The sequence below is a fragment of the Callithrix jacchus genome, chromosome 3 (assembly GCF_049354715.1).
Source record: "Callithrix jacchus isolate 240 chromosome 3, calJac240_pri, whole genome shotgun sequence".
Lineage (NCBI taxonomy): Eukaryota > Metazoa > Chordata > Mammalia > Primates > Cebidae > Callithrix > Callithrix jacchus.
The window spans coordinates 116,465,075-116,482,216 of record NC_133504.1 but is presented as its reverse complement, the minus strand read 5'-3'; the positions used below and the strand labels follow the sequence as shown (position 1 = coordinate 116,482,216).

Sequence of the window (17,142 nt, the reverse complement as noted above, 5' to 3'; positions counted from 1 at the left end):
CCCAACACCATTTATTAAACAGGGAATCCTTTCCCCATTGCTTTTGTCAGGTTTGTCAAAGATCAGATGGTTGTAGATGTGTGGCGTTGCCTCCAGGGCCTCTGTTCTGCTCCATTAGTCTGTATCTCTGTTTTGGTACCAGTACCATGCTGTTTTGATTACTGTAGGTTTGTAGAATAGTTTGAAGTCAGGTAGCGTGATGCCTCCAGCTTTGTTCTTTTGCTTAGGATTGTCTTGGCTATGCAGGCTCTTTTTGGTTTCACATGAAGTTTAAGGTGTTTTTTTTTTCCAGTTCTGTGAAGAAGATCCATGGTAGTTTGATGGGGATAGCATTGAATCTATAAAATACTTTGGGCAGTATGACCATTTTCATGATATTCATTCTTCCTAACCATGAGCATGGAATGTTTTTCCATCTGTTTGTGTCCTCTCCTATTTCATTGAGCAGTGGTTTGTAGTTCTCCTTGAAAAGGTCCTTTACATTTTTGTTAGTTGTTTTCCTAGGTATTTTGTTTTCTTGTAGCAATTGTGAATGGGAGTTCACTCTTGATTAGGCTCTCTGTTTGTTATTGGTGTATAGAAATGCTTGTGATTTCTGCACATTGATTTTGTATCCTGAGACTTTGCTGAATTTGCTTAACAGTTTAAGGAGATGTTGGGCTGAGATGATAGGGTCTTCTAAATATACAATTTTTAAATGACATTATTCTTGGTTTTTCTTCAGAGTTTCTTTTTTTTGAGATGAAGTTTTGCTCTTGTTATCCAGACTGGAGTGCAGTGGCATGATCTCGGCTCACCGCAACCTCTGACTCCTGGGTTCAAGCAATTCTCCTGCCTCGGCCTCCTGAGTAGCTGGGATGACAGGCGTGTGCCACCATGCTCAGCTGATTTTTGTATTTTTAGTAGAGATGGGGTTTCACCATGTTGTCCAGGATGGTCTCAATCTCATGACCTTGTGATCCACCCACCTCGGCCTCCCAAAGTGCTGGGATTATAGGCTTGAGCCACTGAGCCTGGCCCAGAGTTTCTTAAAAACAAAACAAGAAAAAAACCTTCTGAGCTCCAAGTCTTTTCCAGAATACCCTATTATATTATCTCTGAATAAAGAAACAGGACAGAAGAAATTAAAATGAGACAACTCAAGTGGCAAGAGGGCCCTTGTTAGAAATAATATTTTAAATTACGGCTTTAGTGTCAAGAAACTACTAAACACACACTAGATGAAAAGTCCTCCTCCAGGGGGGTGGCTGAGACAGTCAAGAAAGTCTAAGTATCTTCGACCACAATCAGGGCTCCAGCTCTCCTGGAACCAGTTCGGAGCACTCACTTTGCCGTGCTTTGTGAAGGCAGCTCCAAGTTGGCTTTCTCAGTTCCTGCTCCTAGGAATAATGTTATGGAGAGATACACTAAAAAGGTCATGTACACTAAGTATTTGGTCCACACTTACACAAGGTATAGTCTCCTACATAGAAGTCCCAGAACCACTTGTTCTGTTTTATTGTGCCACATACAGAACTTCTTATCTGTTCAGTTAAATAAAGGAAACAATTTAAAGACACACATTCACTAAACTGTCATTGCCATTTAAAGCTTCACCTTTTTCTAAGTGTATGTTAGGTTATTCTTTTTCCTATTGAAAAACTGTTGTTCCAAAACTCGTGCCTTCAGGGAAGGAAGCACTGCATAGCTCTCTAGGGGAACATGGTATAGAGTTCACTACAGTTAAGGCTGCCATATAGCAATGTTAGATTATACTGTACATTCAGTTGGCTAAGCGGGGCTAGAAAGCTGTTTCCACTTTTGTTGTTGAGTAGATTAAGCCTGGAAGAATGTGATGCAAGCTGGGGGCCCCCTGCATTCCACGCTGGCCAGATCTCATTTCTGTGATGCAGAGACATTTGGCGAGGCTTACAGCTGGAACAAGTGTTTCTTAATCTCCAAGGCAGGGGCTACAGATGTTCCAACCTGAGCAGCCTTCTGGGCATCCAGAGCTTGGTGGGTCTGATCCCAGGAAGGTCATATCTTAAAAGCAAATGAATCTTTGCTTTGGGTCTGGCAGCTACAATGGTCACGGGGCTGCACATCTAGCATGTAATGCCTCTTAATGGAGTTACAAGTGGACTGTGTCTGTAACACAGTTATAAATTGGTTTGTTTTTATTGAGCCAGAGCCATAGTCTCTGAAGGCAGTAACAGTTCTCTCATAGAGCTTTGGAGGATAAGAATCTGGAATCTGGCCTGGGGTTTAACCTTTGCAGAGCATGAGTGTTTGATTCCTTACAGAATGTTGCCCTGGGACTTCTGAAATCCTTCGTTCCCACATTTGGGGAATGGTGTTAACTTGCCCTTAGGTAGCAGCAGCAGGACAAGCTCAGATCAGCATTGATTTCTTGAGGAGCCAGCTGTGTCACTGAACCATGGAGAGGGCTCAGTTGCAAACTACAGTTGGAGAGGATGGTGTCGAGTCAGGGATTACACCAGTACCTGCTCCTCACAGCTACTGGAAAGTTTAAAGTTCCCTGAACATCTCTGACATTGGCATTTGCTGTCATCTGTGGCATGACTTTGTCCGTTAATGTCAGCATATCTGCATATACATCTGTGTAGCTTTTAATTCAAAACTGTAAGAGAGGTTCAAGCTGTAGCCGTGGTAACAACATAACCAATAACAAAGAACCATACATAACTTTAAATAATTTTCACATTTATCATTCTTGCATAGCTCTGTATTTTTGTATATTTTGCAGAATTTACAGAACACCCTACGAGTTATAGTTTCTCTCTCATCTTTTCCAGGCTTAAAGCCCCTTGGAGAAAGAAGCCATATTCCAATCATCTTTGTAGCAAACATGAGACAATGAGAAGGACATAGCCTTTGAAATCAAACTGGCATGGGTTTGAATTCCGGCTCTTCCTAGGTTGGTGACCTTGTGCAATATAATTAGCTTCACCAAGCCTCAGTTTACTCATACATAAAATAGAAATAACGTCATCATCATCATAAAGTTCTTAGTTTTTTCTTTACATTCTGCCCCAAAGTGTCTACTATAGTGTTTTATATGCATGTTGGAGACATTTGGAATATCTGAATTGAATTCCTGAAAATAAGTACTAACATTTTCAAAGAAGGGGAAAACGTCTTACTTAATCCTACACATGAATGAGTGAGAGGGAGAGATAACTAGAAGAACTCAATGAACTGTAGAGCACACTGGTGTCAGATTCCAGAATAAAATCAAGGCTCCTGAATCTTAGTGAGCTCTTCAAGGAGATCTGAGGCCTTCTGCAAATGTTTGATTTCACAGTGAGCAATGTTTCATCAGGAAAACAGAACAGAACTGGCAGGTGGCAGGTCTTCTGGGAATCCTATCGAAGAGAGTGCACTTCCTGGATGTTCCACACATCAGCTTTGTAGCCTCAGTCAAAGGCATTAGGATAACAGAGACAGGCCCAGGAATGCCTAAAAGGAACATTTTCTTGGCTAAGGGGACAATATCCACATATTCCCTTTGCCACTGCAGGCAAAGGGAAATGGGTTAAGATCAGCAAGAAGAAATTATAGTACAGATAATTTCCCATCCATATCTATTCATCCATTCATCAGTCTTCCATTTCCATACCACCCTGGAAAATCAAAAGGAGAACAACAAATGCTTTCAGACCAATACCACAAATGATATCACTGCAGGACGACTGAGGGGGAACAGCCAAAGGATTCCCCCACAAATGATATCACTGCAGGACGACTGAGGGGGTACAGCCAAAGGATTCCCCCACAAATGATATCACTGCAGGACGACTGAGGGGGTACAGCCAAAGGATTCCCCCACAAATGATATCACTGCAGGACGACTGAGGGGGTACAGCCAAAGGATTCCCCCACAAATGATATCACTGCAGGACGACTGAGGGGGTACAGCCAAAGGATTCCCCCACAAATGATATCACTGCAGGACGACTGAGGGGGTACAGCCAAAGGATTCCCCCACAAATGATATTACTGCAGGACGACTGAGGGGGGACAGCCAAAGGATTCCCCCACAAATGATATCACTGCAGGATGACTGAGGGGGTACAGCCAAAGGATTCCCCCACAAATGATATCACTACAGGACGACTGAGGGGGTACAGCCAAAGGATTCCCCCACAAATGATATTACTACAGGACGACTGAGGGGGTACAGCCAAAGGATTCCCCCACAAGGACTTCTATTTAGGTGACAGATTATGACAGGAGGAGCTCCAGTCTGGGAGCAACGAGCCCCACTGCTCCCTTGCTGTCTTCTTGTCCAACAAGATTAACCCATCTGGGAGCTCCCATATATGAAAGAGTCTATCCCAGTGGTTCTCAGCCCCTTTGGAACCTAAAATGTGATACTTCAAGTAGCCGGTGTGTCTGTGGACACACTGATCCAGACAGTGCTAGCATTCTGGTCCCGTGCTTTACCTTCGCTGCCCTCGGTGACCTCTGGTCCTAAAGTTTAAGATTATTGGACTAGGTGATTTCTTTACATGTATTAAATTATATCCATTATGGAAAATGTAATGAAGAAATTTGTCTAGATAAATAACATACAGATGAGAGTCACTATCAACTAAAGGTCAACCAGATATTCCAATTAAATATCTCTGAAGTGAGACATTTGTTTCCAATGAGAAGATATGTTTTCATTCACCAAATTCACTGGTATGACATATGATTTAGGACACATTTGTTGAACAAAAAGTGAGAATTGAGACCACCTGTGTGTAAAGTTAAACATGCAGGAATGGTGGCCACTTCCAGGGTTTTGCAGATTTCTTTTCAGATATGTGCCACCTCCTCCCTGGCTAAGCTTGACTTTCTCCTTTTAACACCACTGTGATGAGTGGGCACGGTAATCCTAGAGAACTTGGTAAATGCACTTCTGGAGTCACGGACAGGAACCCTTAATATTACTGTATCTCTCTAAGGCCATCTTGTCCTCTCATTGCCTGCCTCTCCAGATTGGTAAAATAGAAAAGGTGACATGTTAGAAGTTTACCATAATTTTTCTTAAATAAATTATTTGTAAAACAAATGGATCTTCCAATCATTTTAGGCTCAAAAACCTTAACTCAGAGAGCAGGATATTGGAAATCAAAGAATTAGATGCCCCATGTCACAGAAAAAGCCTGCCACAGCAGAAGCACCACAATGTCCATGTGTCTTACAGTGTCAAGAAGATGGGGCAGGCATAGATAAATCAAGGTCCCAGGTCTGCATTTTCAATTCCTCCAACTTGCGTGTTTTGCTTTTTTTAAATTTATTTATGGGTTTTTTGTTTTGCGATTCAATACAATTGAGGTAAAACTGGCAACACATTTTTATGTGCATCAGGTTGTTCTTTTTCTTTTTAAGGGAAGCACAGGAAAGGCAATACTAACAGACAAGGGAAGCCCCGGCCAGGTTTGCCCTATTTAGTACTCTGGTCCCACAGCATTCAGACACGTAATAGACAGCATACTCCAATTGTCTATCTTTGTCTTTAGTTCTATACCAGGAGAAAGGAGGAAGACAGAGGAGATTAGCCTGAGAGAGAAGGCAAATAAATAAAGGAGAAATAAAAGGTGTTTATTCCAAGGAGAGAGATCCCATAATTGGGTGAATATGCAAGGCAGAAAGAGGGGAAAGAGGAAAGAAAAAAAAAAGGGAGATGCCAGGAGTTAAAATTCAGATGCCAAAGTCCCCCAGCAGATGACACAAGATAGCAACGCAGGGGCCAGAGAGAGAGTGGTAAGGACTGCAGGGAACTGGAGAACCCATGCCCCATCCACTCACCCCAGTGTCCGTTCATCCAGAGAGATTGTGGACTTGGGGTTGCTAGATCTTCTGATTTTCTCAAGGTCAGTTTGAAATCCAAACTTTTATGTGATCTTTTTCCAGTTTCTAAATATTAACAAAACGTTGTTCATCATAAAGAAAATATCTGCAGGGCTGATTTGACCCAAGGGCCACCAGGGTCAAAGCTCTCTAACCAACAGGCTCACTCTTCCTTTATGAGCTGAATACTTATGGCATGCACAGTAGTGAGCGAAGAAAGAGTGAAGGAAGGGGCAGGCACCCGTCAGAGGGGAATGGATTGATTTGATTTTCACAAAGCAGAAGGGTGGCTAAAAAACAAGAATGAAGAGACAGTTGTTAAGAAAAAGAAAAAAAAGGAGCCAAGCAGGACAAAAGACCATCAGAGCGCTGTGGTGGTGGCTGGAACATGAGTGTTGGAGCCTGGCAATGCTAGTTTGAATGCCAGCTTTTGCTGGGCATGCTACTTGACCTCTGTGGGCTTCCACTTTCTTGTCTGAGAGCAGGGGAATGATGCTTTCCTTGTAAGACTGTCAGATGAGATATACTAAATGGGCATGCCTGGCATATACTCGATGCTTCATAGATGTTGGCTATGTTTCATTTTTTCCTTTGATAGATGAGATAGTTGGGTCCCAAGAGAACCAAATTCTTACACTCTGGAAAGCCATTTAGTAGACCTCAAACATTTTGAGGGATTACAAATCTTTTTAAGTACCCTATGAAATATGTAGACTTTCTCCTCCAAAATATAAACATAGCAAAACATACACACGCACGCAGAGTTTACATACCATTTCAGAAGGTCCCAGGTCCTCTGAAGCCCATCCATGAATTCCAGGTCAGGATTGCTGGTTTACAGTAATTCTGTTCCAGCACACTGGAAAACAGTAAGCACACGGCAATTGGTCTCTCATGTTCATGACAACAGACCCAGATTATGAGATTAAAATCTGGGAAATGTGCGAGCATATGTGTTACATGTGCCTTGCTCATGCAGGCTGACTTGTCCTGGACCCAATGTCCTGCAAAGGAAATTGTGCATACCTCCTTCTTAAATGATCTAATTCTGATTGAAATGTTTCCAGGAGGCCAGAAGACCACAGGCTGCAGAAATGGAATTGAGTAGGAGGCAAACTGCATTTGTCACTAAGTGACAGTGATCTGAGGAATGCTTCCCTATGGGACTTGTGAGTGCCTGGGACAGAGGGGGTGCTGGGCTCATGGGTAGGCACACTGTGATACTTGGAATATCATGCAGGAAGAAAGCAGGAAACTGAGGCAGTAATGGAGACCAGGTTTCCCTGAGGAGGAGACCACCTCTCCCCAAAGGCCATGCCCTCTATATTCTAACAAAGCACTACCAGGTAACAGGTGACAAAGCAGGACCACAATATCCACTCGCCTTGCCCAGAGAATGTTCTAACCTTTGTAAAGTAATTTTCTGAGATTTCCACTTAGACACTTTCCTTACCTCAGAGAAATTCCTATACTTGATAGGGAAATGGCTTTAACATGTAACTGCTTTTTCTTCGGTACTTACCTAAAACGCAAGGCTAAGGCTTTCTACTTTCTATGCATTCTATATATATATATATATATATATATATGAAAGGTCTATGACTGTATAGTTCTTAGGTGTTGTCAGTTGAAGAGAAGCAAGGCTAAGAATCACAAGGAGGAAAGATACTGTGAAAACGGAAGTGGGGGTGGGTCTGGGGAGATCCCAAGCTGATGGCAGCACTGGCTCCCGAGGAAGCACAGGCCTCTGCTGGATATTTGGGTGAAGTGAAGAAGGGACATCTCCCAGGACCTCCAGAGTCCCCCAGTACCCACCAGACAGGGCCGATGTGGGGAACTGTGTTTTTTCTTAACAACCTAATGATGAAAGAAGGCAGCACTTGAGACCTGTGGAAAATGAGGGCAATCTTTTGGGAAAGTTCAGTCCTGGAGAGATTTCTGGGTTGTGAGTTCGGGGTTATCATCTTTAGAGGTGTGAACTTTAGAAAATTGAAATCAATGGCCCTGTTTCTTATTTGTTGTCAAAAACCTAAAATTTCATGGGAGATATTTATCCAGTTTGACAATCTATTGGTCCCTTTATCACTGTAAAGAAACAGGATGAAAAGTAATGTAAGCAGGAGTTCCATATTCTTCTTAAGTAAGTAAGATTTGGACCGGATCCTTGGCATCTTTATGGGAAATCTGTGTTTTGTGGCTCTCATGGCCTCCCCTGCATTCAGGATCTACCTTGTGTGTATGGCAAGCATCAAAGAAAGTGGCGACCTGCAAAATGCAGCCTGCAGGGAGGAAGTAGCAGTGGAGGCTTTAAACAGGAGCTGAGTTAAATGAATCTTTAATTTGACTGAACTTCTCGGTTCAAAAAAAAAACCTAGAAATTGTCAGAGAGGGATGAGGAGTATTCAAGGTCTAGAAAAGTATGCTCCTTTACAAAAATAAAAATGTATTTTTGCTGCCCTGCCATGACTATATGAAACAGCACAAGGCCCGGCACGGTGGCTCACACCTGTAATCCTAACTCTTCAAGGCCAGGCGGGCGGCTTGTTTGAGCCCAGGAGTTTGAGACCAACATGGATAACATGGGTAACATCTTTAAGAAAAATACAAAAAAAAAGATCTGTACATGGTGGCACGCACCTGTAGCCACAGCTACTCTGGAGGCTAAGGTGGAAGAATCACTTGTGCCTGGGGAGGCTGAGGCTGCAGTGAGCTGAGATCATACTACTGCACCCCAGCCTGGGTGACAGAGTGAGACCCCATCTCAAAAAAAAAAGAAGAAAGAAAAGAAAAGAAAACGGTATGGCTCAGTGGCTCAAGCCTATAATCCCAGCACTCTGAGAGGCTGAGATGGATGAGTCACCTGAGATCAGGAGTTCGAGACCAACCTGGCCAACATGGTGAAACTCTGTCTCTACTAAAAATACAAAAAATTAGCCAGGTGTGGTGGCACATGCCTGTAATCCAGGCTACTCAGGAGGCTGAGGCAAGAGAATTGCTTGAACCTGGGAGGTGGAGGTTGCAGTGAGCTGAGATCATGCCATTGCACTCCAGCTTGGGCAACAAGAGCAAAATTCCATCTCAAAAAAAAGAAAAGGGGTGGGGGGAAGAAAAAGAGAAACAGCACAGCAGTCATACACAGTTTGGTGTGAAAAAGGTGGCAAATAATAAAGGAAAATGACACTTACTTTGTCTTATACATATTATTATGTCCATTTGCACATTTTCCAGATAAGAACTGAGACTAATTAATTTACCCAGTCACACAGAAGTGACCAAACAACAATTCTAAAATAATATATGCCCTTTGCCTACAAAAAAAAAGAGGACAGAAATAGTAAAGATTCATTCTGCGAAATATTAAAGTTTAATTCTGCTGGCTTGGCAATTTTGCTCAGGGATAAATTCCTACTATAAAGAGTCTAAATTTCTCTTCGCAAAATGAATACAGGATTTCTCACTTGCTCTCGGTTCTTTTTTTCACGTCTCCCGCAGGTGGCAGCATTTCTCCAATGATATAGTCATCATCAACTAACGCGATAGGAACTGGATAGAGCCAGAAGCAGAAATCGGGAGAATCATTAATACAGAACTTATAAATACAGGAAAGGTTCCAAATCTGTGATGGTACCAAATTAAATAAAGGCTTTTAAACCCAATAATTACTTGACGTTTAACTTCCAGCCTCCTTGCCACTTAGAAAAAAAAAAATCATATTAAATTCTTTTAGCGCTATCCTTGTTTCCACCACTTGATGGCAATAAAGACCACTTAAATATCTAATGTTCATTTCCTTTTTGGAAAGTTGGAAGGCCTGTTTCAAAAGTTCAGCAGTCTAGTCCTTTATCAATACTTTCCAGTTTCATCCTGTTCAAGTCTGGAAGTAGAATGCCCCAACCATTTCCTGGGTCCATCGCCTTTGCAGGAATTCACAGAATCATATTTTCTCCTTGGTTGTTCTAAAGAATTTAGTAATTTTCTACCTCCAATTCCCAACCTTCCACAATAAACTAAACCTCCTTGGATTCTTTCTTAAAATATCTCTACCAACTCATTGCTGTTTGGCCCTACCCCATTCACACATGTAACTCCTATATCTGTACCTACAGTCCACCACAGGGCTTGAGACACCGATACTTTGTAAAATGCAGCTCCAGTGGGGGCGGTGGCTCACACTTGTGATCCCAACACTGGGAGGCCAAGGTTGGTGGATCACCTGAGGTCAGGAGTTCGAGACCAGCCAGACCAACATGGCAAAACCCAGTCTCTATTAAAAATCGAAAAATTAGCCAGGCATGGTGGTAGGTCCCTATAATCCCAACTACTCAGGAGGCTGAAGCAGGAGAATCGCTTGAACCCTGGAGGCAGAGGTTGCAATGAGTGAAGATCACACCATTGCACTCCAGCCTGGGTGAAAGAGCAAGACTCTGTCTCAAAAAATAAATACATACATACATACATAAATACAGCTCCGAACTGATTGTCTTTACTGGTGCAAGCAGCACCCAAACATTTCCTTGAAAATGAGACTGTCTTGGCATTCTGTGTGACACCAGCTTTTAGGCTGCAGCCAAGAACTTAGCATGATGCCAGCACTCGATGTGAGTTTATTGAATAAATGTGTGATTGTGGGATTATTATTTAATCCTTAGTGTCAGTGATGATGATGGTAAATTTTCCAAGCAAAGGGATACTTTGAGTACCTCTACTTAGAAATGGGCTTACCACTGCCCTGGTGATCTGTGAAGATGATGACAGGAGGGGTGAGTCAGTATCACACAGGAGAAAGGGAGAATTTGTAAGTAATGGGGAGTCAATGACACAACGGTTGGTGTGCTTTTAGAGTAGTGGTGATGGACTGTACCGAACCACATTCACTCTCTAGGCTGGTCTACCTCCTCCGGGATTAACAGTAGCTTTGAATGCAATGTCAAGGCTGCTGTGGATTTTTTTTTTCCTGAGTTAACTTATATATCAAGATGCATTGCTTTGGCCTTTTTAGCAATAATTTATTTTTGCTATTATTGGAAAGTAGCAATAAAGATTATTCCAGAAGGCCACTCAGGCAATGAAGAAAGGAAAGGATAGAGGCTGAGGCCCCTGAGGTATGAATGGGGAAAGCGAAAGAGCTGGTTGCTTTATAACTCCTGAAGTACTTAAAGTTTACTGAAGAAAGGGATGGAGGATGGATGGATGGATGGGAGTTGTCCTAAGAAAGGAAGTTGTCTTCATGAAATCATTTTGATATCTACTTATTTTGGGGGATTTTCTGTGACGGTAATTCAGGATGCTCCATTTTATCTGCAGATTGTATCTTTGTGCCAAGTGAAGCAATCTGACGTTTTGGCATTCACATCATACACGTTTGGTGTTTGTAGACAGTTATCATATCATTAGTCATTGCCTAGTTAATTCTGCTTTCATGTTTCCACATAAATGAATCCCTCCCACTCCCTCAGTCATGTCTGTCCTTACTCTCTGATCTCCTTCCAGTAGTTCTATCTCCTTCAAGCCCCCGAGCATCTCACTGACTACTGATTGTTTCAGGTAAAATACCAGAGTTACCCAGAACTAAAAAATAATGTGCTGTGTGAATTCAGGAGAGAGTTAACACTTTTTACATAGTTCCATAGTTCCGAATCCGAAACAAAGAAACTTCATGACTGGCTCATTTATATAAGATGTACAAACTGTTTTTAAGTACTTGGTTATTTGCTAGTTACAACCAAACAGAATTTTTGAAAGTATGCTTCTATTATATATTATGGTACATTTAATGCCTTTCTCCCCCATAATACTGAAACAGGGACCATAACCTTTGGTAAAAGGAGTTGGAGCAAGATCCAAGAAGAGGAAGGGAAATGAGATGGTGATCACAGGAAGAGGCCTTAAGCTTGAACAGGAAGAGACTGCCCTCTGAGAACCCTAGGAAATAGTCATGGTGGGGGCGGCCAGAGATAAGGTGGAAAGGAAGGTGGGGAGTAGATGGAGACAGATGGAAGATGAGTTAATTTGCCATCATTGACGTCAATTTTCTTTGTGAATAAGGAAGCAAGATTGTTGGCTGAGAGTGAGTAGCAATGAAATTGGAAAGAGTTGAAGAAAGCGAATGTTGGAATAGCCATGGACAGAGGGAAGAATTTAGGACTTAACTGAAACTGGAAGCCCTCCCTTTGGAGTGGATTTAATCTAAAATTCTAGTGGTTTATTTTTGTTTGTTTGTTTTTGCTTTTTTCCAGCATGCCAGTTATGTTATCAATACATATTCGTTCTGTTAAATATTCTCAGTCCTCTTCTTTTCTACATCCTCCTTCTTTCTTGTAACAGGTGTCATTTTTTGTCTGCATCTGATTTGTCGTTACCTCCAGTCTCACCTCACCAGTGCTTCTTCCTCTGGCTGCTGGAGTGACAATTTTCACAACCAAATATTGCAGCCAGTGCCATCATCAATGAGTTAAACTCAGCTGAGCACAGACACATAAACAAGCCTAGTGCAAACCAGAAGATGAGGCTGAAGAAGCAGCAGAGTTAGAGCTTACGGGGCTGCACTGGGAGTGAGAAGAACCGACCAGCTGAGTTCATCCCAAAGTACTAACCCACAGTACATAAGCTAAACTGTTAAGTTCTAAGTCTGGGACTAAGTTGAGGGAAGTGAAGCACCTAGGGTGCAAAACTTAAGGAGGCCTCATTTGCACCTCCACAGCCATAAGAGTGAGCACCTCTTTAAATTGTGTGCCCCTGTTGCCACACTCACCTCAGTGGCCTCACTTGACTCACTTACCACGTGCATGGCCCTGAGAAGTTGGTTCCACGCCATGAATGACTGATACAAGGATTTTCTTCACCTGGCTCCAGAAAGGCTTATTCTGGTCAATCATGGCACATGGACTATGGCCACTACTCCCTTTCTTACTTTAATCTCCGTCATGCCCAATAATGTAGTGATCTATATTCCCAGTGTCAGCTGATAGCTAGCAGGCCCAGGCTTTGCAGCAAGTTAAGAAATATGCTGATACAAAATGTTCTTCTCAGACTAGGTCAGTGATGGTTTGCTAGGTCAACCTCAGATTTTGAATCAGGAAAGGTAGAAGAAAAAATCTTGTAGAGAACTAAAATGATAACCCATTAATCCTCCAATGAGATACCTATATGACCTGGACCCTGAATTGCCATCCAGAAAAGCTCCATGAAGTATCAATGTACTATAGATTTTTCCCTAAGATATCCATGGGATTCCCTTCTCTCCTGAGACAACCTACTGAAGGAGTTTTTCCTTAGTACCACAAAAGTTGACCACCTTAGCTCTTTAGTCTTTTTCTTCCTATTCACCCTTTTATTCCAGTAAAATTGCACCAGTCCCTCTAAGCACACATCATATTCCACACCCTTACTTGGCTGGTTCTTTTACTAGAAGACCTCTCTTTCTTTCCTTCTTCTTTTCTTCTTTCCTTCCTTTTTCTTTCTTTTTCCTTCCTTCCTCCCTCCCTCCCTTCCTTCCTTCCCTCCTTCTCTTCTCTTCTCTCTCTTCTCTTCTATTCTCTTCTCCTCTTCTCTTCTTTCTCTAAGACAGGGTTTTGCATTGTCACTCAGTCTGGAGTGCAGTGGTGTAATCATAGCTCACTGCCTCCTGGGCTCAAGAGATTTTCCCACCTCAGCTTCACGAGTAGCTGGGGCCACAGTTACATGCCACTACAGCTACCTAATTTTGTATTTTTTTAAGAGACAGAGTCTTGCCATGTTGCCCAGGCTAGTCTTCTGCTCCTGGCTCAAGCAATCCTTCCACCTTCCACACAGCACATTTTTTCCCCCAAAGTGCTGAAATTAGAGGCATGCACCACCACACCCAGCCAAAACCCTCTTTTTTATGTCCCTAGTAAAGGACACTTATGGTGCTTTCACCAGATCCCTTTAAGCATGTCATGTACTCACCCTCCAACTTCTTCATGCCTTGCTGCTAATGGCTCACATCTTATACCTACGACCTTCAGAGCATTGCTCTGGAGATGCCCTGCCCCTCGCATGCCTGGGGGTTTTGTATTCCAACCCCCTCCTTCAGGGTAGCCCATAACCATGGATAGACTAGTGTGGCAGTACAAAAGCTCAGCTCCTTTGCTTCAAGGGGAACAAACTCTGAGGTGTAAATTATGCTGCAGATTTCCCCATGGGATCAGGCTGAGTCTGGGACTTCATTTGAAATTGTACCCTGATATAATTTGGGTCTGTGTCCCCACTGAAATCTCATGTCAAATTGTAATCCCCAATGTTGGAGGTGGGGCCTGGTGGGAAGTGACTGGCTCATGTGGGCAGGTTTTCCTTGAGTGATGCTCTTGTGATAGTGAGTGAGTTATCACAAGATCTGGTTGTTTACAAGTGTGTAGCACCTTCCCCTTCTCTCTCTTCCTCCTGCTCTAGCCATGTAAGACGTGTCTGCTTCCCTTTTGCATTCTGCCATGATTAAAAGTTTCCTGAGGCCTTCCCAGCCATGCTTCCTGTATAGCCTGCAGAACTGTGAGCCAATTAAACCTTTTCTCTTTAAAAATTACCCAGTTCCAGTTATTTCTTTATAGCAGTGTCAGAACAAACTAACATACCCTTACTTGGCTTCTTCACATCCTTATATGATATACTTAACTATTTTACTAGTTTCTCCAGGGAGCTTTCTGTACCACTTATCCCCCTGAAAAATTCTTACCTATGCTTCTAAGTTATGTTTAATTATCACTTCTGTGAAATATCCCTGACCACCTACAGAGAGAGAATTAATCACTCCTTCCTCTGTGCAACTACAGACTCTTACAGCAACTTCAGTGATTGCATTTAAGCAGGTCAACATTTATAATTGAGCTGTCTCTCTTACTGGTCAGTGAGCACTTTGAAGGTAGGGGTAGAGTGATACAACTATCCACTGGAATATCTTCTGTAATCATTAGGGATACAGGACATAATTGTTGATTAAAAATATTTACATTTACTTGAAATCTGCTCCCTTGTAGTTTTCATATATTGGCCCCAATTATTCCCTTTTACATAGTAGAGTAAGCCTAAATGAGACAACAATTAATTTTCCAACATCTTCCCTTCAGATTGAACAACTCAGAATCCAGGAAGAGTCTCTCATATGGTTTTAATTCCCCCAATTCGCCACCCTTATCACAGTCTTCTTTGTGCTCTTGAGTTTGTAAATATTTCCTTTAAAGCTTGTGATTCATAAATGAAAACAATAGGATGAAAAAACAATAGGATTAAATACAAGAGATGGTTTAGCAGCCCAATTCACCTCTATTCTTCCTCAATCTGGATGAGGGGTTTTTCTTAATGAGACTATGATGGTTTCTAAAAACACCTGTGTGGTTGGTGTCACACTCTGGGTCCACATGAAGAGAAAGCTCAGTTAAAATCACTACGTTTCTTTACATGAACTTTGGTAAGAAATGTTCTTTCCTGGCCAGGCATGGTGGCTTATGCCTGCAATCCCAGCACTTTGAGAGGCCAAGACTTGACATCAGGAGCTTGGGGCCAAGACTGGACGTCAGGAGCTTGGGGCCAAGACTGGACGTCAGGAGCTTGGGGCCAAGACTGGACGTCAGGAGTTTGGGGCCAGCCTGGACAACATAGCAAAACCCGATCTCTACAAAAAATACAAAAACTAACCAGGCATGGTGGCATACACCTGTAGTCCCAGCTACTCCAGAGGTTGAGGTGGGAGGATCACTTGAACCTGGGAGGCAGAGGCTGCAGTAAGCTGAGATCGCACCACTGCACTCCGGCCTGGGCAACAAAGTGAGACTCTGTCTCAAAAAAAAGAAAAGACAGAAACAAAGAAATGTTTTCTCCCCACCTGAATTTACAAGATTGAGTTTTGAACCTAGCAAAGTTTAACTTCAGTCTGTAGAGATTTATCTGGTTTGATTTAATTCATTATTGCATCAAAACATTTTTTGAATAATGATGCCACATCTTTTTTGGCCTCTCCAGTCTTGATCCTGTTCAATAATAGAAATGAGAGCAAGACCAGGGCAGAGCCAGAACACTGCAACACTATTACAGACCTGTATCGAATTGGGCACTGACATTAATCCACACTCTGTGGGGGCCATTGCTCAGCAAGCTCTGAATTCACCTATGCTCTCATACAGTCCAGTTTTGTTTGCCAATAGGATGATATAAATAATTATTTTTTAAATTGCCAAAATCCAGTTTTATTATGTCTTTGGAATCCTCCTAATCTATGGAGCAGACTTACATAGCAATTAAGAAGATAGCATTAAGAGTCTGACAGATGGATCCATCCAAGTTCTGCCGCTTACCAGCTTTGTGAACTTAAGCTCATTTTAATATCCCTAAGCCACAGTTGCTATACGTTTTAAATAAAAATAATAGTTTCCATTTCACGGGTTAGCTGTAAGTAAATGAGGTTATTTATTGTATATCAAGAGTTCAACAGAGAACCTAACATGTAATAGTAACGTTTTCTCTTATTATTCCAAACTAATGGGAATGTTGAAAAGAGAGTAGCTGATTTAGAGGAGACCAAAGGCCTCATGAAGAAGGAAACACGTGAGCAGAGAAATGATGAAGCGGGAATGAGCCACAGAGCTGCCTTGGACAGATGTTCCAGGCCAAGGAAATGGCAAGGAAAGGGCCGAGCATGTGCATGATCTAGTGAGGAGAGTGTGGCTACACCCAAATGATCACAAAGCAGGATTGCAGGAGATGAGGTTGAAGAGGCAGCAAGGTTGGATCTTACAGAGCCTTGGGTTTCTCTTGAAGGGAGATGAGAAACCATTGCAGAAATATGAGTAGGCCAGGCACGGTGGCTCATGCCTGTCATCCCAGCACTTTGGGAGGCTGAGGCAGGCAGATCACTTGAGGTCAGGACTTCAAGACAGCCTGGCCAACATGGTGAAACTGTCCCTACTAAAAATACAAAAAATTAGCTGGCCATGGTGGTGGGAGCCTGTAATCCTAGCTACTCTGCAGACTGAGGCAGGAGAGTTGCTTGAATCTGGGAGGCGGAGGTTGCAGTGAGTTGAAATTACGCTATTGCACTCCAGCCTGGGCAACAGGAGTGAAATTCTGTTGAAGGCGGGGTGGGGGTGGGGCGTGGGGCGGGGAAGAAAGGAAGGAAGGGGAAAAAAGGAAAAGGAAAGGAAAGAAAAAAATATGAGTAATAGGATGAGTGACACAAGTGGATTTGTGTTCTGAACAGGTGTCCTAGCTGTCCTAGCTGACATGTGACAACTAGAGCATAAGGAAGGCAAGGCTTTGGAAGACTTTTGTGATAATTCAGCAGAAGATGACAGT

General features: G+C 42.6%; 1 long non-coding RNA gene across 2 annotated transcripts in view; it reads right to left on the bottom strand.

Moving 5' to 3' along the window:
* LOC118152259 (uncharacterized) overlaps nt 1-17,142 on the bottom strand; it is a 135,208-nt gene that overhangs the window by 104,231 nt on the left and 13,835 nt on the right. The window contains exons 2-3 of one of the 2 annotated variants that reach the window (XR_013533051.1): nt 9,300-9,384; nt 6,615-6,700 (exon numbers count right to left, since the gene is read on the bottom strand). This is a non-coding gene — a long non-coding RNA (uncharacterized LOC118152259). Of the gene's footprint in view, nt 1-5,267; nt 6,701-9,299; nt 9,385-17,142 lie in introns of those variants that run through there. The other variant, XR_013533050.1, reaches the window with a different exon arrangement.